General features: G+C 37.1%; 1 protein-coding gene across 12 annotated transcripts in view; it reads right to left on the bottom strand.

Annotated features, from left to right (window-relative positions):
* The window catches only part of LOC129579317 (poly(rC)-binding protein 3), a 196,375-nt gene that overhangs the window by 109,964 nt on the left and 59,428 nt on the right, over positions 1 to 26,983 (bottom strand). For 3 of the 12 annotated variants that reach the window (XM_055469295.1, XM_055469294.1, XM_055469286.1), the window contains one exon: positions 10,691 to 10,737. The exons of 2 other annotated variants lie outside the window; for them this stretch is intronic. The gene's annotated coding sequence lies outside the window, so the exon portion shown is untranslated. Of the gene's footprint in view, positions 1 to 1,630; positions 2,479 to 10,690; positions 10,738 to 26,983 lie in introns of those variants that run through there. 7 more of the 12 variants (XM_055469300.1, XM_055469292.1, XM_055469298.1 and 4 more) reach the window with 6 other exon arrangements.

Here is a 26,983-nt window from a genome sequence, read left to right as displayed (position 1 = left end):
TTATGTACTGGTGCGAGTGAAACGAACGAACGAATGAATGAAGCGAGCGGTTCAGTTCGGTTGGTCGCTGTTTATTTTTTCGTTAATTGCAAAACGTAAGCATAACATTGCATAAGTGACATGGACGTATCGCATTTTATCTCGTTTCGTGTATAATTTAATGTACAAGTACATAGACACACACACATTCATTTCTCTCCCCCCGCAACTACATTAGAGACCGAGAAACACAAAACAAAAAAATTAGATGACAATTTAACTGAAAATATTATCACATGCGCATACCGTACACACTGAAATTCGAAAACACTGTCCATTTGCTGTGTGCCACACGCACACGTCGTATCGTCATCGTCATCGTCATCGTCATCGTCATCGTCATCGTCATCGTAGTCAACATCATAATGCATGGATGAAAACGCGCGATGCAGACATAAATCCAAAAAATAAACATTACAATGGACGATAGAGAGTGCGAGCGCGAGTACGGGACCCAAACTATCCAAACTATCAAACTATTGAGTAAAATGCACGTCTGTCGTTTATGGATTTATTTGTTTGTTTATTCATTGAATGGGTTTAGATGGTTTTCCAGATTTTGTGTGTGGAATGGCTGCTTGTTCATCGAACTTTTTTGTTGTTCTTGTTGTTATTTCTTCGGTTTTATTGTTTTGTTTCAGTCAATTGTTGGGCTACAATTTTCCATACTATAATACCGACATACACGCGAGCGGAGGACGAAGAGACTGAAGGAGCGAACAAGCGGGGCAAAAGAGTGTATCCATTGAATCGACGTAATGGAAATGGCAAGTGCAATGCTGGGCGGCGAAATATGACCGGATGCCAGGCATCATAGTGGCATCGTTTTTCGACCGATCCAAATGCATTGAATTCACTTAATTTATTTCATTAGATATGTGTGTTTAGCATTGGTTTAGCACCGCTGTACTAGACTCGCTTTGGGAACGCAACAGGGCAGTAAGCAAAAGTTTTCAGCTGCCTCATGGCGATTGTGACCACAAAGACATCAAATTTAAATCAACATCAATATATTGAAATTTTTCCCATCATTTTGATGCGACTTAGGGAGCGAGAGCCCAACAACACACAGACACATATACACTTCCACAAGCACATAACATTCAAAAGAACCGTATTCCAGCCACATAGACAAATACTTTGTTTTCGTTTATCATTTTATCGTGTATCACCCGGTGTGTGTGTGTGTCGTCTGTTTTATTTTTCTTGTGGCTCAGCACGAATTTTTGATCGTTCGGCCGCAACGAATAAACATGACACATTATGGACTATACAAACGAACACACACACACACATTCACATTTAATCACATCGTTTCCATCTCTCACATTTTTATCTAATTTATCAATAGTACGAATGGATTTAAATTATCATGATGCCGTATTTTCAATAAAATACGGGAACAATGTGACAACAATGCGCTCGTCCAGAGCGAAAAACAAATTACACCACGCATCGAATCCGGTAAAATTAAATCAAGTGTACGAGATTACGATGGAGAGTAATTCCTGCAGAAATCGCTGGATTGAGATGGAAGAAAACGATTGAGAGAAGGAAAACAAAAAGAATAGCTGAATGAAGGTGTACTTACGCATAGAGACATTCAGTGTGGAAGTTAATAACCGCAATTACTCTCTACACTGTGAACTGTTATTATCATACACCGTGATGATGATGATGACGACGGAGACGGCGACAACAAGGAATATTTGTAAAACGAAATAAACAAAATAGTGAAAATAAACACTTCAAAAACTACCGAAAGAGCAGGAAGATTCAAAATTCACCACGATTCAATATTGAATTTCAGCACATTTCCATCAATCGTGTTTGATTCGTTATATTTATGTGTTCATTGACTTCTTCTTCGTTTGCATAAATCAAAAATCCAACAGTTATGGGTTCTTTTTTTCTTCAATCACACAATTTATCAAGTGTTTTCACGTATCGGTCAAACAACTTAAATAATCCTGTCTGTCTTCTAATTCAATCACTAGATGTGTATTTTTTTCGGATTTGTTTCGCTCTCCCTCTTCTATTTTTTGTTTTCAAACAAATGAAAAGAAAATTTGATTCGTAAGTTTAAAAAAAAAACAGGAATTTACTTTGAAAATCACTTGATTTACTTATTGAATGCGAATGTATCGATGGATTTATTCTTTTTTTGGTAAATGTTTTTCTCTTTCTTTAGTTTCTTTGTACAATTGCATGCAAAACAAAAACATACAATTGATTCTCTGTTTCTGAGTTGCTCAACACACAACAGTAGTGAAGAGAACGAAATATGTATGCATTCGCTATTAAACAAAGATGTGACAAAACTGATTTTCTGAACGAAACTCACAGACTGAAAATAAAACAATTCTCGAGCTGCTTTGACTGCTGCCTGATATTGCGGTGCTGCTGCTTGCCGCTATCGTTGTTGCTCTCGCTCTAACCAAACATAGCGCAACGGCATGTATTTTTCTTGCATCTCATACACACACGCTCATACACATGCTTAGCGCCCAATCACACGCACACACACACCGATGGTGTGTGCGATGTATATGTGTGAAGCGTCTCGTGCTTCATGTGTATGCATCAACATTTTGTGAATCGCTTGCGTTCGTTTACATGTTGAGAGACGGTGCGTCGCGCTGTGTGTGCCTTAAGAACATTGCGTCTCGCTCGCTTCAACACATTCGCGACAATGGCATCGGACGACACACGGTCGTCTCGTTTGCGCACACATTTGTTTGGATGCGATTTAGTATGCGGTACGGTATTTTGGTTTAGCGAAGGAGAGAAGCCATTTTGCGATGTTACCAACATATTAATGAATATTTTTCGATATGTCATTGCCGATTCTGTGTATTGGGATTTTTTGTGACAACAACCCAAACATTGGCAAGCGTACACACACAGCAAGAGAGACAGAGTGAGAGATAAAGGTGCTTTGGCAAAAAATTTAAAGTTTTAAATTTCGCGGCGACAAGAGCGCGCACCCGCTCTCTCATTTTCAAAATCAAATTTCCAATTCCCCGTTGTTATCGGATCGCTAAGTAAGTTTTCACATCGTCAAATGGATTTGTAGCGACTTTCGGCTTGTTTTGACAAACATGTGACAGCCTGCTTTTTTTTTGTTCGTTTACTGTTGCCTTCTTTTTGTGTACTTGTATTCATGTGTATGTCTCTTTGTGTGTGTGTATGTTTGTGTGTCGGTGGGTGCTCGAAGGAAAAAAATGCGGTTCGGATTTCTACCGTGTATTTTTTACGTTTCTTTTCTTTCTTTGGCTTGTATGGTTATTTTAGCGCATAGTGAATGAGAATGTTTACATATCCGTTGGGATGCGAAGGGTATAGAAAAAAAAGCGAACCGAAAATTGAAATGTGACGGCGATTATTTTGAATTTTCCGTTTCAGCCTTATTATGTGATGTTAGGCGATAGGCACTTGATTTTTCGATACAGTGATACAGTATCTCTTCTCTTCCGTTTTCTTGTGATGTGCCATCATCGTGGTCGTCGTTGCCGTCGCCGTCGCCGTCGCCGACGCCGACACATGAAATACTCGCTTGTCGTTTGTAAAAATTAATAACGATGTATTGAATGGAAAGCCATCTCAAATATTGCAAAATACTTGAAATATTCGGGATCCAATGAAATTATCGATATACATTTATGACAAACACAAATAACAACCTGATATTCGAAGCGCACGAAGGGTGGAGTGAGAGAGAGAGAGAGTGAGCGACATAGTAAACGAGTGCAAAACTCAAACGCAAATAAGTTCTACGGGAATTCGGTTTATAAAACAAGCGGAAGAAAGGCACCCCTCTCTCTATATTCATTCGCATAATATCGGAGTCGGTGTAAACCGCATTTACAGTGCACAAACCATTTTGGGTAGTACACTCATGACAAATATTCGAGCTGAAAAATGAAAATAACATTTTATCCGAACAGGAAAAATGTGAAGTCCTCGTTTCTCATGTAGTTTTTTTGGCTGCTACTGCTGCCTGACTCTTTACATTTTCCATTTCTCATAATGCATATTTTCAGTGTGTCTCGTCGTTATCGTAAAATTTCCGTTTACACTATTCAGCAGTTGGTTGTTGTTGTTGTTTTTTGTGTAGCAGCAGCAACAGCAGCAGCTGAAAATCGTCATCTCATTCCATTGAATGTCTACATGCTACCGAAGATATTGCAATAATAGCGGCAATAAAAAAATCCTCTAATAGTATTCACAAATTGCACTTTCATTTCATATTTTGATGGCAATGCAACGACTAGTTAGATAAGGTAATTTTTGGCGAAATTTTTTTTGGAAACTCAACACCAACGAAAAAAAAAAGAACCATAGGCGAGAAACATTCGATGGTAAAGTGTACTTTAATTGTGGTATTTGAACAATGTGCATTTGGTTTTTGCATTTGAAAAATCTTCATGATTGGCTCACGATTGAACCGAAATTCGTTTTATGCAAATGCAACAACATTTGGGACAATTAGCTGCCAATTTACCGCCAGAAGCTGATTAAATAAACAACAACAACATCAAGAAGCGCGAGGAATGCTCTATGGTAGTCGTGGATACCGTGGATAATAGATGTGTTTTCCGTGTGAGAGTGTGTGTGTGTGTGTGTGAGAGAGAGAGAGAGAGAGGCAAAGAGAGAGAAATGTTCAGGAAATTTTTGAACTCCGACCGCGCCATTATTTATAGTGTTTGCACGCCTCAATTCTGCGGCCTTAATTAAAATTATTTATTCAAAATGGAATTTATTGCTGTTGTTTTTTCTTCTTTCATCTGCACTTTTTTTCACGGCTGGTTGCGTTATTTTTGCATATAACAAGTTCGAGATACATGGAAATCTCGGTAAAATTTGCTTATGCTCCATCTCGACATCTGAGTAGCTTCACCAATCAATTGTTTTGTACCCGAATAATGTTAACGGCCAGTGGAATAAGCGTAAACGAGTTCAAAAGTATGAAAACCATGTTTTGCTAATTAGATTTGCATGTTCGCCACACGAACACAGTACGAATACACATAGCGACCAGGAACACGAATCCGTCTGATCTTGTTTGGCTTTGGTCTCGAAAATCGCCCAACTTTTACCCCGTTCAACGAAAACGGAACGAAATTAATAAATCACGGTTGAGCACAGTGTAACAAAAAAAAAGGAATTATGATGAAAAATTATTATCTAGTTCAATGAGTTGAAGTTGGCAAAAATATTCCGAGAGAAAGAAGTGAAAAAGAAGCAAAATCAAAAGATGAATTGCTCTTATATATTGAAAAGAATGGAAGAAAAAAGTCGGTAGAAAAAAAAATCTCGTTAGTGTTAAAAATGGAATGTCGTGCGATGCCTTAGAAGTGAATTCGCATAGTAAAATGGCGCAAAAAAAACGAATCACTCCATCAACCATTATTTTCCGTCGTTTTCGATCTAAGGATACTATAACGTGCGTATTTTATGCCTACACTGTGGAACGTGAGTATACTGACAACTACATGAAATGTAGAGCTACTAATCTGCTTTTTTTTTTCTTAAAACTTTTTGAATGATGAAACAAATTATGGTGAATTTGAATTTTATGCTCATATTTTTTATTTAATTTTAAACAGTGGCAGTAACGACAAATAAGTGCATAATTACTCAAAGCGCCAATCAGATTTTTATTATCAAATGTTGTTTAAAAATTACATTAATTTTTCGTATAATATTTTCTGAGTCTTGACCAGAATTAAAGTGATTTTAGATTCTATGCTCATATTATTCATTTAATTCAAACCAAAGGCAGTATATTTCAAAAAAGAAATAAAACCAAGGTCTTGTCATTCATTTTGCAAATAAATATATCACTTCAAAGTTACTTTGATGAAATACATTTCATGTAGTGCGCCAAAAAATAGTTTGTTGTGAAACAACAAAATAGATTAAGTAACTAAAAACTCAAGAACGCAGAGCGAAGCGAAGCTCTGCGGTCTTATTTTCTTCTCTCTTTTAAATTGTATGCATACCTGCCATCACGACACATACACACACACAAAACCACGCTACGCGAAAATACACCCACAGGATCTGTAGACATATATTGTAATGTTTCATAGAGATAATAATTTTTTTCGTCTCTTGCTACCATTGTTGTTGGCAGCCCCCAATAATGATGCTTTTAATTTCCGCTTTTCTCGCTGATTAATATTATTACATTTCGTATCTGTTGATGAAGCAATGCTATCCACATAGTAAGAGTTATAGTGTGTCTGTGTCAACTTTCACAAGCACACACACACACTCTCTGTCTGTCCCAGTCCCAGTTCGTATACCTTCCGTTAGAATTCTAGTTAATTTTAGTTCCTTTGCCACTTTGTACTCATGCTCATCACAAATAGGAAATGTATTCGCAAAAATTTGTTTCCCACTTCCCCGCCTCCTCATCCACCTCTCCCTCTATCGAACTCTCTCTCTCTCTGTCGTGCTGGCTGTCGTATTAATACGACATAATTGAAAAAAGGTTTTTTTTCTTCCGCTGCACAATAATCAAATACGTTTCTATTCATACGTAACGGCAAGTGAGTGTGTTTTCATTTTCGGGTGAAATGGGAACTTTTACGCGTCTCATGAAATGTGTAATGCTATGCTACAAATGCAAACAAAAAATTAAGCCAATACTCAATGAAATTTCAAAGATATAATCCTTTTTTTCCACTTTGTGTTGGAATTTTGTGTGTGTGCGCATTTTTTTTTTCTTTACGTTGAAGAAGATTTCACATATTAAGTAGATTTTATGATATTTCTAAGTTTACTTCAGTCGTCAATCGGCAGCAGGCATGTTTTCCGGATTCTCCGTCTCCAAAGCTGAAGCCTCAATATGACTTTGTACAATGGCATTAACGATAACTGACTGGTTGAAATTCCAACAACAACAACAAAATACACACACACACGCGAACCAGAAAAAAAAAGAAAATCTTCTCTACATTTCCCATTTGCGTGCAATTTGAACTCATTTCGCTTATCTTTTTTCTTTATTTGTTTTTCATTTTTGCGGGCGTACTCAAAGGTTTCTTCTTTTAAACTAAATTCCAGTGGCTACATTCGTTCTTCATAAAAATTTAATTACATTATTATCAAGGAAAAGTTTCAACTTGGGAAACGGAGTTTGTGTGTGTGGAGTAGAGCCGAAAGTAACTGTTAATTCTATGTGAAGCAGAAGCGGCGAGAGGAGAAAAAAATACTTTTAAAATATTAATCACTGGACTTCAATAGCAATGCAAGCCAAAACCAGTTTTCATTCCATTAACAACAACGACAAGAGAAAAAAAAACTCTGGCGCAAATTAAATGATTCTAGAGTGGGATATACCTCTGTCATGACCTCACTGAAAATCAAAACAAAAAAACAACACACACACACACCATTCTAAACAAATATCGACCACGTAAAATATGTGAGTAGATAATAAAATCGAATTGGTGAACGGGCGATATTTTTTTCGTGTCTTTCGGCCTTCGGTAAAATGTCGATAAAATAGGCCAGAAAGCGCTAAATTAATGCGGCCACCGTTTGTGCAGCAGCTGCAGAACGAAATGGATGAATAGAAGTGGAGTAGAAAGGCGGTAAAAATACCATGTACCAAAAAATCTAACCATAATGATAAAGAGCATCGATAGAATGAGAGGGAGGAAGAGAGAGAGAGAGAGACCAAGAGCTGCGAAAACTGAACGACCATAAGTGGCTGGGAATAATCCCGGACGGGTTTTATGAGTGCTCTTCTTTCTCTCTCCGTCTCCCTCTCACTCTCCAACACTCAATCACTCTTTCGCTTCCTTTCTGTGTTGGTAAAATGTGAGAGCGAGAACGCGCGCATGCAAATAAATTTCAATTATGTAGTCTGTTTAACAAACGCTGAATCCATTAAAACATTAGCGTCGAAATTGAAATCAAGTGACACCGCGCGCTAATTCGTGTACTTTATACATAACGACAGATTTTTCGGCGGCGCACCGAAAAATGAAGGGAGAACACCACATCTACATCCCCACCTCGCAGCCCATTGAACGAAAGTAAGAGTGTGAGGTGTGTTTTCTACGTGATGTGATTCTTTTTCTCTCTCTCTTGCACTGTACATTGTTCGCTCGCCCACTCTAATTTATTCGTTGTGTTGCGTTACTTTTTGCCGAACCCCTTCTGTTTTGCGTTACACCATTTACATTGGGAAAATGAACGAAAAAGTCGACCTGAAATTACGAAACAAATGTTGACTTCTCACCACCTGTATAGATGTACTTATACGCAAAAAATAAAGACTTTGGCATACTCGGGCGGGCGGAGTGCATCATTTTTGCCATTCTGTTAGTTTTTGTTGAGTTGATTCTTGTATGTGTTGTTGTTGTTGTTGCTGGTTTCGTTCTACCGTTCATTCTCCTCACACATTGTCAATTCGAGTTAGACGGTGATGATGATGAAATCATCGAGGATTTTTAAGTGAAGAGCCATGTTTGTTGATGCCAATTTTGAAACACATCATCTCACAGTCACGCACACACATATTCGCATCATTTTGTTGTTGTTGTTTTTGTGAGTGCTGCTTTTTTTAAGAGCATCTAATGGCAAAAACTTCCGTACATTTTTGTTGGATATGTGTGCAAACGGTGTAGCAGTTTCCAGTATGCATGATAATATTGCGATATGATGGAAACGGCAGTGGCAGCATAGCAAGTGTTGGTTGGCAACAACCTACATGTATTTATGTACCAACAAATAGCACAATGTAAGACTTGCGATGCGAAGTATTTCAAGCCGAAAAGAGATTATATCCCAAATAAATTCCAACAATGGCAATAAGTTCGTCCATTATCAATTCGTCAAATACACATTACAGTTTGATGCACTCAAAATTGGAGCAAGTGAAGCAACGACGCGAAGGTATGGGAGCGTCCGCTATTGCAAATATATTTATGGCAGCAATGAAAAGATAAAGAACTATGTGCACATGTGGATGTGGGTGGGGGGATGGAGTAAGTGTGTGTGTGTGTGTGTGTGTGTTCATCGTGGCAACCTACCAACAGAACCATCGAGTGATGTGTACAACGTGTGTGTGCTGCAAATGACAGAAATCCTATCCTGATAAGTGTTTATGATGGAGATGCGAGAGATGAAGAAATGAAAAGCAAACACAGAGAACAACAGAAAAAAAGGCGCCCGAAAAGAAAATAAAGATTGATGAGCTTTTAAGCGGATAACATCGTTCAAAAATATTTAACTTTAAGCAAAGTGAAGAAGAAAAGAAAAAAACACCATAACACACTATCAACGAAGAACAAAAGTATACAGTTCACTAGTGTTGCACCGCACATCCGCATACTATCATGTATGTATGTACATGACCAGCTTGCGTGTGTGTGTTTATGAAAGTAAAGGGCTGATGATGACGATTGATTGAATAAAAGTGGCAAAAGACATGCCGCTAGTGGCAGGAGAACGGAGAATGGATAAGAGGATCGAAGGAAATGACAACAACGACGACGATGATGAAAAAGAAACGAAAAAAAGAAATTGTTTTCGCCGAAGCAAACATTTTTGTCAAGTAAGAAATATTATTCATCATACAAAAATGGAAAGCCATTAAGGAATACTTTTATACCATTTATCTATTAAAGATTAGTAACCTAACGTAATAATGTTCGGAAACACAGGGAGAATTAAGAGAACGCAGATAATAATGTTTTCGTATGAGAAAATCTATTCGACAGAGTGTCCGATATACATACATACATTCATTATATAAAAAGAGACGCGAACATGCAAGACCATCCGTGCTTCTGCACATTGGCAAATATTGAAAAGAGCCAAAGTTTGTGAGTACAGTGAAATTACTGCGAAAATGTCAAAAGCGAAGTGGCAACAGCGACAGTGATGAGAACGGTAATGGAAGTGCTTGATGAAAGTAAAGAATGTGTCAAATGACATTTCATTATTTTGTGAAAAGGTGCGCGCTCGTCCCAGATTATGCATCGAGCGAAAATTCATCCTGATAAACAGTTGCCAACTTAAAACGTTTCAATTTGTTTCAACTTAATCGTTTATTAATTTCGATTATTATTTTTCGAGAAGAAAAATTGAGTCGCACACACAATTTGGTGAGGGAAAATGCGATTTTCTGTCCATTACTAAAATAAGACATAAGCACATTTTCATTAGTGAGCTGCACGCTTTGTCATTTTTAATTAGTTTTTGTGATTAGACCCAACGATCACGTATTGTGTTGTATCAATGCTATTTGGTTGATTTGTGTAAAAATTATCTCCGGAAGTATTATATGCAGTTCTTTTCCTTCATACACTTTCACTTCGTTATTTGTATTTCCACATATTTGCATTTACGTTCATTCGGTTGACAATATTTTAGAGTTCTCGAAGCTATGACACCTAAACAGTTTTTCATAATGTGTGTTTTTTTCGGATTGCTATTCATTTTGTCGACGTCAAGACAGAAAAAAATTCCGCCTGTCATTTTCATAAATCTGCGAAAGCATTTAGGTGTTATAAAAAGCTAATAGAATGTGACGAAAGAGCGAAATCAAAAATGACAACATCAACGGAAAACCTCAAGTGCTTAGTTCATTTGTTGACTAATTTTATATAACATCCATCGATATACTTACACACTGAATTGGATGTGCTCAACTTGGGCTCAAGACAAGTGGAAAACCTACAGAAAATCGAATAAAGAAAAAAAAGCAAAGAATGCATGAGTATTACGAATATATAGGCATTTCTCGTCCCAGTGAAAATACATCATATGACAATATATACTTTACGAATGGAAATTCGCTTGAATAGAAACAAACATGCATGCAAACGAAAAAAAAACAGATTTTCCGGATACGCGCGAGTGTGTTGTGGAAAAACCATCGTCGTTTCGTGTATTATATGCAAATACTTGAAGTGTATATTATTGGATTTCGATCCTATACACATGTTAAATGTTGAATTGTTACAGAAGAAAGAGTGGGGAAAAAAGCATAACAAAAATCTTAAATATTTTAGCTATTTTTGCTTGCACCCATTTTACGTGTTATGGTGAATAAAAAGCGACAAATTGATTCCAAAGCTGACAAAATACCGATTTTTCGGTTTCAAAAGACTTTATCCAAATGGATACATACTTGCAAAGATTTTAAGTGAGGCCATGAAAGACATTGCACGAACGAATGAACGGAACGACACGAGCAAATAATAATAACAACAACAAAAGTCGAAGTGAAAAACACTTGAGAAATCCCGAATATTTCGTTGTATTATACGCCAAATATGTGTAATGTAAAATAATAAGTATATGGCGAGTATGATTCAATTTTCAGCAGCCCACACAATAAATCGAAGGAGCTAGGTAATCTTTTGGCATGACTGCACAACTGTGTTTCTTTGTTCGAAGATATTTCAAGCAATTTCCATGGTTATTTTTGTTGATGCTGCTGTCATTGTGTGAGTGTGTGTATGTTGTTCGTCGAATGGACTTATTGTGTGCGATTTTGTTTCCACATTTCATCTTGCATCCATGTGTGTTTGCTTGATCGCTCAATGGAACCCATTCGCCAAGTGGGTGCAAAAAGGACGTTGAAAGCAAAATCCGCACCAAATCTGGCGTATAAATCTAGGAAAAAAATTCTTTAAGATATCGAAAATATCATCTGAAAAATGTTCCGAAACCCCATATCGCTATGATAAGATATTAACTTTTGCTTTTTCTGCACTTTGGTTTCAGTCGCATTCTTCTTTTTTTTTCCATTTGGCCATCGATTTCGAAGATAATTCTCTTTTACGCCCAGAGTATATGATTCGTTCGAGAAATTGGGCTCTTCAAAAAAGGTTATCCAAATGGATACTGACTGAACATATGTATAGATGTGTGTTTGTGTGTTTCTCATCCAGCGCCATTTTGGATAGTTCATAACATAATAGTTTTGTAACAAGAAGTGAGCCGAGAATCGTCGACCAAAAAGAGAGAAGAAAAAAATATGAGAGAGGATCGCAAATATGAGAGAGGATCGAATCAGTTTAAATGTTTCCTTCCCGTGAAGCATACACTTGTTTATCATGTCGCAACAATTACAAATTCACATGCTGATTTTTGAGCGTGTGTGTTTTTTGTTGTTGTTCGCATGGCATTTTTATCGCATTATTCTCATTTTCGAGAGAGAGAGAGAGAGAGAGAAATACGGGTCATTATTTGATTTTGATGTAAAGCTAAAAATGCTGCCACGAGCTTACATTTTATGGTCGATGCATGTGCGTATTTGCCGTAATGCATTCTGAATAAATAAATTGCCATTCTCTTTCGTTTGCCGGTCGCTCTGCTCGTTCATTCGTAAGTGATACTCTACACATTTTGCATGTTTACGTATTTTGTGTGTATGCGTACCCGAATAGCTTGTGACCAGGAATGTTACCGCCACTATTCTGCTTCTATTCGGTCGTGTGCGTGCTTGCGATATTGCTGTTGTTTTTGTTAAGCTGTCCAAGCAACCGTTCTTTTTTTCTTCTCTCCTTCTCTTCCCTCCAACAACAATTTCGCATCTGCATACATATGGTGAGACCAACCGAATAAAAAAAATACCGTATTTCCACATACACACACACACACAGTATGCAGAAAAAGCGTTGCATCGGTAGACAGAGCGAAACCGACTTGAGAGCAGTTTGAAATATGGAAAATTCAGTTAGTGTATTATGTATGTATCCGAGGAAATTGAATTTAGCTGTATTAAAGCGATAGAGTAAAAAAGCAGGCATTTTTGATGTACTCTTTCATTACATTCATTTTATTACGTCTTTATGTTGGGGCTGCAAAAGATGCATGATATATTATGGTGTTGTAATCAAGGTTATATATGCATGCCAGGCAACGCGGCAGCAACTCGTAACAAATCAGTGCGAATCATGTTCATCGAACACAAAATAGGGATGGAAGGCGGTGGCGGGACAGTGGGTGTGTTTTAGTAAATCAAAAAGCGGATAACATCGAACGGAGAGTGAAGAAACTTTTGAAATATTGTTGCAACTAATATTGTCTATCACGTGACAAGCCATTTCAACGCCATTATAAAACACCATCGACATCGACAACTCAAAGTGGGGCCTTTTGACGAGTCTGTCGCAAATAATGTATAATTTTAATCAATTTTCACGATATTCAAAATCAGCCAACCAATTACCACAGAAACATGGAATCTTTTGTTTTGTTTTTCTTGTTCAACGTTCGAAAATTCTTGGAAATTTTAGCCGTGGCACCTGAATGAAAGCCAAGTTTTAATTATGGCAACAGAAAACGTAACATATTTTACTAAAAGGTATTTGAGCTTATAATATGATGGAACTGAAGGAGGCTTTCATGGAACCAAAGACGAAATTCGATTCACTCGATGGTAATATATTGCATCAAGTAACAAATGCTTGAAATGAAAATATTTCAGTCACATTTTCAATGAATTCGATGGATGTATGATATCAAAACAGTGAATGAGATCGATTCATGAAACGAAAAAGCCACTCGAAAAATCGTCCCACCGAAGCATTTCAAGAATGCATTCGCCGCAATCTGCATTTTAAAATGAAATTTCAATGAATCATAAAACTGCATCGTAAAATACATTTTATGATATACATATATTTTTTTTTTGTTGGTATATTATGTCAAAACTCCTGTCCGCATATCCAATCACTTTAGATCTATTTATGAGGCAAATGGCAAAAAGCTCCATTTGTTGAAACCGGATTGAATACATGATATTCTTTATATATATATATAATATATATATCGAGTGATGCTATTCAGGAATTGCATTACTCTCACAATTTTTTTCATTCTCTCTCTCTCTCTCTCTCCTTCGTTTCTCTCATCCCTCCACCTAGCCAGTATTCATTCTGTTTCTCATCACTTTTTTGGCTTGTTGAGCTCAATTTCAATCATTAAAAGTGGATGCAGGGGGGGGGGGAAGTTGCCAATGTGCAATTGAGTGATGACTGTATGCATCGTATGTTTACATTTTGATATTTGAATTCAGACTCATTTCGATTCATGTGTAGTGAGATTTTCACAATCGTCAACATTATTTTCGACTAGCTACTACTCGATTGAGTGTTCGAATTGAATAGCGAATCGATTGAAATAGCTTGAGTCTGTGTGTTAACCTTGCTGCTGCTGCTACTGCTGCTGCTATGTGTCGTCTTTTTCTGTTTTAAGCTTAGATTTTTCCGGCATTGTTCTTCCGTATGTTTCACTCGTGTTCTGTTTGTTTCTTTCATACGGAGAGAGTTGGCGTCACCATTTTTTTTTCTATCTCTGCTCTTCATTCAGAATCCGCTCATCTGTCTATTCGCTGGGTATTTGATTGTTTACGTATTTATGCTTCTTTCGCTGAACTCCATTGAATGAAACAAATGCAAAGGGAGGGTGAATTATTGCAACTACAAAAGGTCAATTTATTCAGTGAATTTTTTTCTCTCTATTTCTCTGTCTCTCTATCACTATTGTATGCATGTATGCATGTGTGTGTATATATTTTTAATGGTTGTAATGTGTTATATTCTAATCTCTTTTTCCCTGTCCATTGTCGAATGATACGATTGCCATATGAGCTTTACTGCTTATTGTGAATAAAAGATTGGATACTAAATCAATATCACTTGCTGCTTTTAATATGAAGACACAATGCTGTGATACAATGGGATTCTGCCTTCGACGCAATATCCCCTTTATATCAAGCTTAATTCACACCGAACACATACAGTCGCACTCATACAGCCACCCACACATATGCCGAATAGATTGTACATAAATGCAACAGTTGCATATCTCTTGAATATCCTTTGTGGCAATAATGGTTGTATGCGAATATTTGCGTTAATGGTTTGATGGCTTGTTGGTAACTCGGAGGCCTCATAACGGATTCAAAGCCACCACAGCAGTTGGTTTTTTCTCCTCTTCTTCTTTTTCTTCTATTTTCATAAAACCAACATCAAAATATGTTTGCCACACATTCAAGCGGAGGCTGTGTGCTGCCCATTGCCGTATAGTTGTCGAATGTTTATTTAGTATTTTCGATAGATTCGGCTACGAAATACATTTTCACATCAACCAAATACGGACACAATAAGGGATGAAACGAACAAAAATACTCACAATTCATCGAGCTGTGCTCAAATTCAGCACAACAGACAATTTTGTGTCTAATTTCATTGAAGTGTGTGTGTGTGTGTGTGTGTGCGCGCTTCTTCCGTATTTCTTCTACTTCGTCGAAATATTGATGAGCATTTTCATTCAGACCACTTCACTCAAACTCCGGCTAATTTCAATGTTCTTAACAAATACACACATCTATGATATGCATGTAGCATACGACACTGAATTGACGGTGATCGACTGAAATCACCATCAAAACCATTTGAATTCTATTTGATGCGGCTTTTGATGAAAGAGCTCAAATTGCCCCCAATCCAATTTGATTTTTGGTTTCGGTTTCGATTTCGTATTCGGTTTATACATAATGATTTTTCAAAATTATAAGCCCGAATATAGAAAAAGAAATTCCGTCGAAAGCATACTGTGAAAATGTGTGTCATTTCATATTTCATATTTGGAATTTGTATTGTATAAAATTCAAGTGAATCGGAGGGCCTTTAGATGAGCGAGCATATATCGAAAACTTCCAGACCGATGCACCTGAATGTGTGCCGCTTGCTTTCATCGATTCAATCCACAGGAAACTAGAAAAGAAATACATTTCATCCACGCATAGGCTTTGATATGCAAATTTCACCCAGAATACACTTTTTCGGCCTTTTTCCCTAAGAAATAGGTTTGAAAGGGTCGTACTGCGATAAAAGCCTATATAAACAATGTTATTATATTTGACAATATTTGACTCGATGTCAATGACGATGTGGCAGCGCCACCTATAGATATTCCTTATTAAAATAAGTGGAACTATTGAGTGCGTGCACCATATCGTACGTAAATTTTCAATATGGCAGCGCCCATAGAATTGAAAAGTTAACCGATTTCGTAGTCACAAATTATCGCTGTACGGAAAGGGTGAATATCATCATGTGCTGGCATATTAAGCGTTTAAATTTTGTACGCCCATACCTACTACAAAGCGTTATTTTTATTTCTTCCCTCTTCACCATAAATCTTGTGCACCTCTTTGGAGATTTTTGCTTTTTGGCTGATAGTTTCGAAGCTTTTGCGTCGGTCATTCGGTCGTTTTGACTCTATCCCTCTCTCTCTCTCTCTCTCTCTCTCTCTCTCTCTCTCTCTCTCTCTCTCTCTGAGGCTCTCTCTTTGTTTCTTTCATTCTTCGAAAATTATTCTATTGCTATATTGCGAATGCCAAACAACAATTTCCCTTACAAAGCACAATCACATGCTTAAAATTTGCGATGTTTCATAACTCAATTGTCGGTGTTGGATGTTGATTTTACCGGAGAGAATCATTGTACGATGTGAAACCTCTTGAAAGTACATAGACATCTCAACGATGCCGGACACTTTTATCCATGGCTATGTGAAACTTTGAATGGTTCCGTGTAAAATATTCACAAGTATCGCGACCTCAACAACAACTCTTGGGCCGCTTCCATTCAACCACCAAAATTGTGTAATATCTTTCGAAGGAAATTTTGATCGCTTTTCACTTTGGACATAATTTTTCACACTGTTGTTTCCTGTCGGTTGCTTACACCTTTTGTTGATTGAATGCAGAACGCACCGGATACACGGCACTTGTCATAGACACGGGATCGTTGTTATGTATACATGTATTGTATATCGGAATTCAGTTAGATTTGTGTGCTTTGAATGACTAAAATAGATTTAATTTTGTGTCAAATGCTTGATATGGAGAGGATCGATCCCTTTTTTCTCAAGATAAATATGTGTGTTCGAATTTCCAAAATGAAAGGGAAAAAAATAACCAATGTACGGTTCTGAATCAATTTCGGGGCGGAAAAACAAACGTCCTGAAATGTGACCATAAAGACCCAGTTGACAGGAGGAGAAAAAAAGTAGAAGTAGAAAGAAGAAGAAGAAGAAGAAGAAGAAGAAAACCAACATATCAAAGCGATAGAGAAGCAAAAGGTAGAAATATGTTTCGTCCACTTGACGTGCTTTCATAGCATCATCTCGTTTTTTTGTCAAGTTTGTCTTTGTTTTCTTTTCCCTTCTTCTCTGTATTTTCGTTTTCAAGCCTTTTTTTCCTCTCTGTGTTGCATACTGCGTTTGAGTACATTTTCTTGATGTTGGAAATTATCATATTTTCGGGTTTTTGTCTTTTATCATTGGAAAACTTTGTATTCGGAAAATATTAGCGGAAAGGTAAAAGACAACGAATTGAAGCGATAAAATCCTAACAAACAGCAGCATCAACAAGAGGAGCATGGAGTGATGGGAGATAGTCTGAGAGCGTGTACGCAAAAATTCAAATGAAAATGTTAATAAAGAATTATTTCAGGAAAGGTTTTGGATGTTACGGTATTCAAAGTTATCAAAGTGGAAAACATCAACAAAATAACAACGACAATAGGAAAAAAAAAGATAATATAATCGCATATACAATCACAGCAAGCAATACAATAGTTTTTTTTTGTCGGGGTGCTGCTTTTCGTCCTTCTTGATTTTATTATTTTCTTTTTGGTGCGTTTTTTTCTCATTGCTATTTATTCAATTGAATTGTTCGATTCAATGAGCGCATCACCGACAGAGAGATAGAGAGGCACAGAGGGCGTCGAAAAAAGCGTAAAGCAAAATGGCGAAAATTATTCGTGATATCACGAGTTCATTAAATAAGTTGAGTTGATCTCATTGCATCAGAAGATTTGTATGAATGGCAAGTCAATGATCAATCATAAAATAATCGTATTATGAATCGTCATCACTACAGTTCGCTCATTTGTTTGCATTTCGATAAGGAAGAGAGTGTTGGCAACGGGAGACCAACAGAGGGTGAGTGAAAGCGAGACAGAGAGACAGAGAGAGAGAGAGAGAGAGAGAGTCAGTGGGAGTCAGAGTGTGTTGAAACCTGTCCAGATCAATTTTAATGAGAAATGCAAATTTCCATATTTGAGTTAGTCATCAACTCGAGGTGCAATTTAATGAATTCACATTAAAACATTGACCCAGTCATTTTGCAAACACACACACATACTCGCATGCAAATTTTTTTGTTGCTCAAATTGGAATTAAGCAGTGAAAAGTTCAATTCAGTTTATTCGTTGTGATGCTTTTGAGCTCCGCTCACGCACACATTCCCGCCACGTAAATCATTATTATTAGTGGAAAAGTTTCAGATTGGCTCACTCTGTTTATTAGCATCAAATGTAATCCATATGCAGAAAAATATTAGTCACTGTTTACTCACCGTGCGATAGAGTATGTGTGGCCGTGGTGAATGTATGTGTGTGTATGTGAGTCCGTATAAGCCAACTGCACATACGTGTTGCAAACATAACAAAATAGTGATATTGTTTGCGAGTTATTTGCAATTATAACAGTACGTTTTAAAGTGAGGCAAAAAAAATCAAAACTTAATTTGTAAAATTGGATTGTTGGGCTTGCGTTTAGTGAATCAGAGAGGCATGGAGAGCGGTGTGGCAATAAACAAGCAGAAAAACGCTTCATCATTTGCTTCGGGGCGTACAATATTAACTCAGTGCATGTGTTATATACTCATTGAACTGATTCCATTCTATATTTCTCCGTTTTTTTTTTGCCTCTGCTGGCCCGTTTCGTTTTGATCATTTTTGATTGCCTGAATCACGCCGGCATTTGTATTTTCGAAATCCAAAACGAAATGACCACTGCAGGAAAGAGAGAAAAAAAGCAGCGAAAGCACTCTTGTTATGCATATATCATAAACCATTCTCGAATTCCAATTATCATTCACAAACACATGTTTTTTTTGCGTGTGCGTGTTCGGTGTATGTGTCCTTATGACCGACGGTCGTGCGAGGCATTTTTGAAATTTAATAATAAATTTTCATTAATTTGCAAAAGTAACGTAGCGACACAAAAAAAGAGTACACACACACACACACACACGCACAAGCCATTGGATCGAAAGAGAAACAGAGAGAAAGCGAGGAATAGAGAGTGGAAACAAAGCGACGGTAAATTGTTCGATTTCCATTCGAATGTCGAATGCAGAAAGCAAATCCGCATGGAATTAAAAATATTCACAACGATATATGTGATCGAAAAAGACTCACGGGCCCAGTGTTACAATTTTGTAATGAATATTGCATCATATAACTCCAAAAACACTCATTTTTCTTCTTTTGTTTCGAGGAAAATGGATTTTTCGCATTGTATTCCCGACCATTGAATTTCACATTTCGCATATATAATTCTCGTGGCATGCTGAGCTTACCGTTTTTCGATTCGATGCGAGAGAAAAAAAAATCTAAATATTACAATCGAATCACACACACACACACGGAGAGAAAGAGAGAAAGAGAGAGAGAGAGAGAGAGAGAGAGAGAGAGAGAGAAAGGAGGAGAAAAAAATTAAAATCGAGGAAAAATCTGCAATGCGTATTTCATGGGCGAGATTAAGCTGAACAAAAAGTGATTTAGATGAACAATGGCACGTTTTATGAATGTAATAGATTAAAGAAGATACGCGAAGTGTTTCGATTCACAATACAAAAAACTGCCATTTCACTTGAAACACTCTTTACATTTCCACGATAAGAATTTCAAAATCCTGTGTCTGTTTCAAAATCTTAATCTTTATGGAATCGCGTAATTTTTTTTCCTTCCTTTCGCAATCATTTCCAAATCGATTCATCAAACAGTGTGCAATTAGATTTTACGAAGCATATGTATATGTACAGATATCTCTGTGGTATTCAGTCAATATCGAGGACCGAATCTTCTCTTGCTTCATAAATTTGAATATGTATTCCACACACACAGACACACACACACATGCAGAAAGTAAGTTAACAGCGGTCCTCTAACGACCAATTGTCTTCCTTAACATTATGTGTTGTACGTAATAGACATCGTGACCTTTAAGTTCAAAGCTTTCAATGAACTTGTGCATGTGAACATGTTTCGCACTGAGTACAAGACACTGCCAGTCGAGTACCCACATTTTGGTCCATTTATCAATTGGATGACCAAGCTCGAAAAGGATTAAATGTTTTCTGGATGTGCAATAGATAAAAACACACAGACACACTCACACACATGGGTACGTTCATATGGTTGCTTGTGGCCTTTATGATCACAGTGAGCACTTTGAAACGTTTGTTTGTGTACTTTGCACACCACATGCATTATATTCAATGCGGTGAAATTGTGTAGACGCATCCCGAAAATTGTGCTCATCCCGCAGATTACAACAAAAAGATGGACACAGAAAAATACATACATATAAATAATGTTAGAACACTATTTATACGACTACATGTTGGTTGACCACAATGTGTAGCATCAAGTGCTTATGACAAATGAAATTGCGCTAGTCAAAGCAATTCCTTCCAATAAAAGATTTTAATTTAGATTAAATTTATAGTTGAAGTATTAAGCTTTATTGTTGACCAGTCGTTTGCTTTGTATCACATTTATTCCCTCTCTGTTGACTGTCCGCCCGCACCATCCTTAATGGTTGCCCGTCAAAACGATGAACAACTTCATTAAAAAATAATGAGAGAGAGAGAGAGAGAGAGAGAGAGAGAGAGAAATAGATGCTGAAACGGTTTCCCATTTTGTCGTCAACCTGTTCACCGGCGCGACGATCATCATTACAAAAATGTACTGAAACGTTTCTCTTTCGCGCACACAAGTGATCCATTTCCATTACAATTGATATAATATTTACCGAAATCCGATGAAAGAAGACAGGCAGAGAGAAATTGCGCACGATGAAAAATAAAAACGCATTTGATTGATACCATTGAGTCAGCGACAGCGACTTGACCTGAATCGTCTGCCAACAGCTTTTATACCGTGCATTTTCCGCCTCTTTTACTTAATCCATCGAAATGTTTACTTTGTGAAACGGCTTCATTGTATTTTCGTATGGTGCTTGGATTTTCGGGATGTATCGGGTTTGGTTGTTGTTCGTGTGTCTCTTTATGTTCGATTTTCATTGCAATGAAATAAAGAAATGTATTCTGTTTCGATTTATTTTCCGAAGCATTTGTCGTTTTTGAATAGACGAAAAGCACATTGAATTAAGACCACACACATACAAACACACGGCCGCAACGCACTAGGGCGAGTGTGTATGATAGAAAACTTGAGGGAATAAATGGCGAAACAAGTAAAAACCAAAAACTTGAGAGATTGTTCACATCTCGAAGCCAAGCGAAATCAAACAGAGCGAAAAACGAAAGGAAGGATTTGTATACATATAGTCGATGTTTATGCTTGATTTGGATGATCTAAAAGTATGACACATACAGAAGAAACCTACAGAAAAGCCATAAAGTAGAGAAATCTCTGTGCATCTATATCTCGTTTGTCTCGATGTTATCTATTTGGCGAAGCATTTTCTTTAACGGTCATTCTCAATCGGATTGTTATTGAATTCAATAACAATCAAATCTGAAAACACACACCGTAACTCTCGAACTGCTGATGCTGAGTTGTTCTGAGTGTGTATGTATGCGCTATGCGGCGGCCACAATGCCAATGTTATGTTTTTAATTTTGCAGCAATCCTTTTCAAAATCACATTTTTAAATTGAATTTGATGCCATTTGTGCAACAAACTCAAAACCAATTGACATTGGCCTGGCTTTTGTCCGTATTCGCATACGCTGTGCAATTATTAAATTCGAATACGATAGTTAAGTATTACTATTATTGATCCATAAACGATGCTAGCCATTTAATTTACACATTGTGAACGCATCGAGATATTTGAGTGTGAAGTGAATGTGTGGCATATGACATTCAGTCATCTCGTTAATGTGTTGCTTTCATATTAATGGTAGATCATGTAGTCGAAGGAGAGACGGAGTTAAGGGTATGGAAATGGTGAACTGGCACCGGATGATAGTAAAATGCAAAATGGATTCCTTTTTCCCGACTATAATCTCAGCCGGTATTTGTGTGTGAGTATGTATGAATAAAGAGCTGAGAGAACGACGCTTTGGAATCGATGGGTTGTCCTGAGACTTTTGTGGTTTTGTCGTGTATTTGAACATTTGGACAGTGTCTGAAAAAGCTGTACGCATTACATAGCATAGGCAATACGAAAAACATAAATTCAAGAACGGACGTCAAGGATAAAGCTCAAACAAACAATATTACACAATTTGAGATTATGCACAGAAACTACAAAGCCCACACAATAACCAACACCTGGTTCTCTCCGCAAGTAAAAGATAACAAACAGCACCAGCCACACACATCTATATATATTATATATATATATATACGTACATACGGTCTGAGTTGGTTACGTCAGGCAATCACGTCGATTCGATAGCTAAAAGACACTATTTTGGAATGAGATAATAACAACAGGCAAACGGTAAAAGCGAGTCGATTGGTATTTTACAAAGAAACGTCGAGACGAAACGCCACCAAAAATGATAAAGTGAGCGAAGCGGTGCACACATATGTGCGTTTGCCATACCGGGGCTTTCTCTCACTCTCACTCACACATTTATATATGCACATACCAAAAATACCAAACAATAATAAGCACTTCAGCCATTTAGCATCGTATGTATATAAACAGAGTGGAAATTAGGATTTATGCTGATGCCATGTAAATGCGCTAGCGCCCGTGAATGAAAGTATAAATCTGTCTAGTTGTCTGCGCGAAGCGCCTGTAACCGCACAATCGAAACATTCTATACTAGATTTAAATCCATATCGAGATGTTGTTGTTGCCGTTTGCTGCTGCTGTCGTTGTATTGTATGAAATGTTTTTCGTAAACAGCATCCAAAACTATAAACTACCGTACAGAGAGAGAGAGAGAGAGAGAGAGAGAGAGACTACGGGCATAAAATGTGTAGCAAGCCCTAAACACACATGATAACATTTCGGGTAAGGTATTGTGCACATTTTAAATACCGTCGAAGTCATTTTCCATTATCCAACTATAAACACATGTGATGCGAGGCACATTCATTCACCCGCTCACTCGTTCGTACAATTTTCAACTAACAAACATTGGCGGTACCTGACTGTGTTTGTGTGTGTGTGTGTGTGCCTACAGCACTGCCATAGCCACTGTGTGCGAAAATACATTAATGCATGTAGATTTGGTTCATCTGTAAGCGGTGAACAGCGCATTTAAATAGCAGATTTTAATCATGCGACGTTATTGTCATCGCCGCATAACATCACAGCCAGGTTGATTTGATTTAACAACCTCAATAAAAGTAATGGATATTGAAATATCTTCTACATCAAATTGTCAATTCTTCGTCAATCATGAAATCATTACCGGTAAATATACTGACTGGCAGTCACATCATTTTGCACCAATTTGGATAACTTATATATGTATAAACACATACACATACACAAACTCGGGCACACACACACACACACACACACACACACACACACATCGTATCCAGTGCACAGTGTGTGCGCTCATGCGAGAATAGATAGAGCTCATATTTTATTCTAACGGCAGAGTGATAACGTCAATAAATATTCAAGCCATAGTTCTCAAACAATATTGTGGCTATGAATAAATTTCACGTTGTAAAATCGACATAACGAAAGTTTGGATGGGTGCGAAACGAACGCGCCACAACGATTTTCATGATGATGCATGACGCGAACGAGGAAACTTTTAAATCAACGCTTGATCTTTTGACGACATTTTCAGCAAACGGATGAAAAATAGAAAGCAGAAAAATAACCGATTTGATATGCGCCAACAAATCGTGAGTGCCATTTTATATGAAATTACGCTTTATTTTGCATGGATTTCCTCATTGAATGCGCCCAAATCTATTATGCCAACAGAATGTAATTAAAAACACTACATCAATATCTAATTTTATTCGATTTGGTCAAATTGTCGCCGTAACACTGTTAAATGGTATTAAATTAACGTGAAAATACGCTTGGAATGTGATAATATGCCATGCACTTTTTTTCTCTCTGTCTCTCTCCCTACCTCTCTTTGTTCCTCATCTGTATCGCTCATGGTTGTTTGCTCATAAAAATAGCACCAATTTGATTCTATTATATTCTTATATTGCAATATGCCTGGCGACAGCGCAACAGTCTGGCAACATAATATTTTGTTGGCAGAATTGAATAAAAATTGTTTTAATGAGAGAGAGGGAAAAAAGTCATGAACAACGTGCATGTACGGTTTTATATCGTCGAAAATGAAATAATGGTAGATAAAATGTGTGTGTTTTTTTTTATGAAAATGTTGTGCAACGATTTTAAAAGATTTAACATTTTGGCTAATTATAAATGAAAATTGTTAATGAGATGCAGTTTGCAGTTTGCAAAATACAAATAATATTGACAATGCAGACACGATTGTCATCGTGCTACTAATTACAACTATACAACTGGTCCTTTCTTTGCTGCACAAGCCTTTGCGTGTACATTCGACTGGGTCGAAACGATGCAAGAGACAAAATATCACAAATGCTCAAGTTTGCTGTGGGCATATCTACTACTACTATCGTCATCATCATCGTCGCCGTCGTCGTCATCGTCGTCGTATTGTTGCACAGACAAAACTGAATTGGTGAACCCTGCCAATACTATTGGTGAAATGCAAAAGTACCAATCTAGGGGCGAGACACGAATTCTATTAGAGTCTAGTTACACTCAATTTTATATATTTTTTGCTTTATGTCCTTTAATTTTTCTAGTTTTGGTGCAAAAGGGCTAATATTGTGTTATTATTTCTAGTAAAATCACTTGCAGAGCATATTACACTGTCAATACAACGCTTATGTAAGACCTAACGGGACTATTTTGTAAACAATAAACAATATGTCCATAAGCGTTAACATAAGGCAATTTTTTCTATTTTTCCTATTATCGTTGAATAATGTTCTAATTTTACTCATTTAAGTTTCGTGTCTCTCCCTTAGGTACCAATAGATTACATTATTGAACTCTGACAGTCTATTGGTGAAACATGATTCTACCAATGGAATTTTTCATTTGTATTGGTAAATTCAATACAATAGGCAGTATTAGCAAATTTGCCACTTGTAGTGAAATTACCAATACAAATGAAATATTCTATTGGTGAAATGACATTTCACGAATAGAACTTTTATGCTTTAAAAATGTTGTTTTGTATGTGCGCTTATTCAAATGAAACTACAGCAGAAGCAACAGCAACAGTGAACCTGCAGTGCCTTTGTCACGCCATGTTAAATACAGCCGAAAATGGAATGGAATGGAATGAATGTAATGTTTTGATAGTTAACTGCTTAGAAAATGTTTAATGCCTGAGAATCAAGCCGGCAAAAAAGCGGTTATATCTTTAATGCATCTGTCATTTGTGCTATTTTTGTGTATGGTGAAATTTAAAATGGATTTTAAAATACATTTTTAGAGGAGAAAAAAATGCATTTTTTGCCATTATTTCAGCAAACGGTTGTTGTGGTCGTCCTTTTTGGTTTATATATACACAAATGCTACATTTTAAACGTATTGAAAATACAAAAAAATGAAGAAAACTTTGGTTAAGCTTCTCTCAACTTGCATTTGTATTTTATGATCCAAAATTTCGATGGTGGAAAAACATACACACCGAAAAACACTCTGACCGATTTTTCGAACTTGCAGCGCATAAAATACGAATGCATATTTTCGGAGAGATTTTAAATTTGTTAGAAATGTATTGTGCATAAAAGTTTTTGTATAAAGTAGTGAACGGCAACGTCGACGGTGGCGGCGGCAGTAACAGCTTTCAAGTTCCTTTTATGTCATTTGCTCGCAATAAAATTTCATAATCCCTATCCATATTAAATAAAATATTCATTTTTCCTCTTTTGCAAACGGACACACAAGTGGAAGTGAACCGAAAAATGCATCATATACAATTACAGAAAAAGAGGATGCTTTAGCTGTTGTTTGCGGCCAAGCATAGAAATGAAATAGAAAATTGTACATGAAAATTGTCCAAATCTCTGCCCACCTCATTCGGTCATTCCGTTTAAACCGTGCGCGTCCGTTTTCGTGCACTCATCTTGTGTGTGTGTGTGTGTGTGTGCCCTGTGCAACGTGCATTCGTTGTTCGTTCAATTTTGTAACATGGAAATTTTATTCACTTGTTACCATCAAAACAGACCAAAAATCAGGAAATGATCTAAATTCATTTTGCGTACAATTGTCATGTAGTTTATGCAACAAAACAGATTGCCGCTGAACATAGAACAGTGTCGGAGGGAAAGAGAGAGAGAGAGAGAGAGAGCGCTTACGATTGCATAAATATATACAGCGAAAGCGAGAACGCAGAAGTGGCTAATGTGAGCGAAACTGTGGAGGTAGCCGTCCCCAGCCTGTACAAACTACAAAAGAAGCAAAACTGAGCACTAGTTAAATGTTATTATTACTAGTTACATCACACCATTTACCATTAGTGGTATTTGCCCGCCGTTTTCTGTTCACTAGAGTGCGCTCCCATAATTCTCTCTGCCATACAGCCAACGCCAGTATGTGTGTTTTGTTATGCCGTGCAGCTCGCTCGTATAAATAGACAATCTCTACTGAAAACACTACAAACCAATCCAAAAAGAAAAAAAAATGAATGCGCTACATGACAACTATTCTGCACCATTGTTTCCGTGGCTCTTTGCATGCACTCTCTCTCGAAATATAATGCGTTTGTCTTTGTTTGGCTGTTACTCTCTGTTATGGCAGCAATTCAATTGTGTGTGAACGAGAAACAGAGAGAGAGAGAGAGAGAGAGAGAGAGAGAGAGAGAGAGAGAGAGA

The sequence above is a fragment of the Sitodiplosis mosellana genome, unplaced genomic scaffold, assembly GCF_009176505.1.
Source record: "Sitodiplosis mosellana isolate CC-2019 unplaced genomic scaffold, AAFC_SMos_1.0 Smas_scaffold_6226, whole genome shotgun sequence".
NCBI lineage: Eukaryota > Metazoa > Arthropoda > Insecta > Diptera > Cecidomyiidae > Sitodiplosis > Sitodiplosis mosellana.
This window is presented reverse-complemented; position numbering and strand designations above follow the sequence as displayed.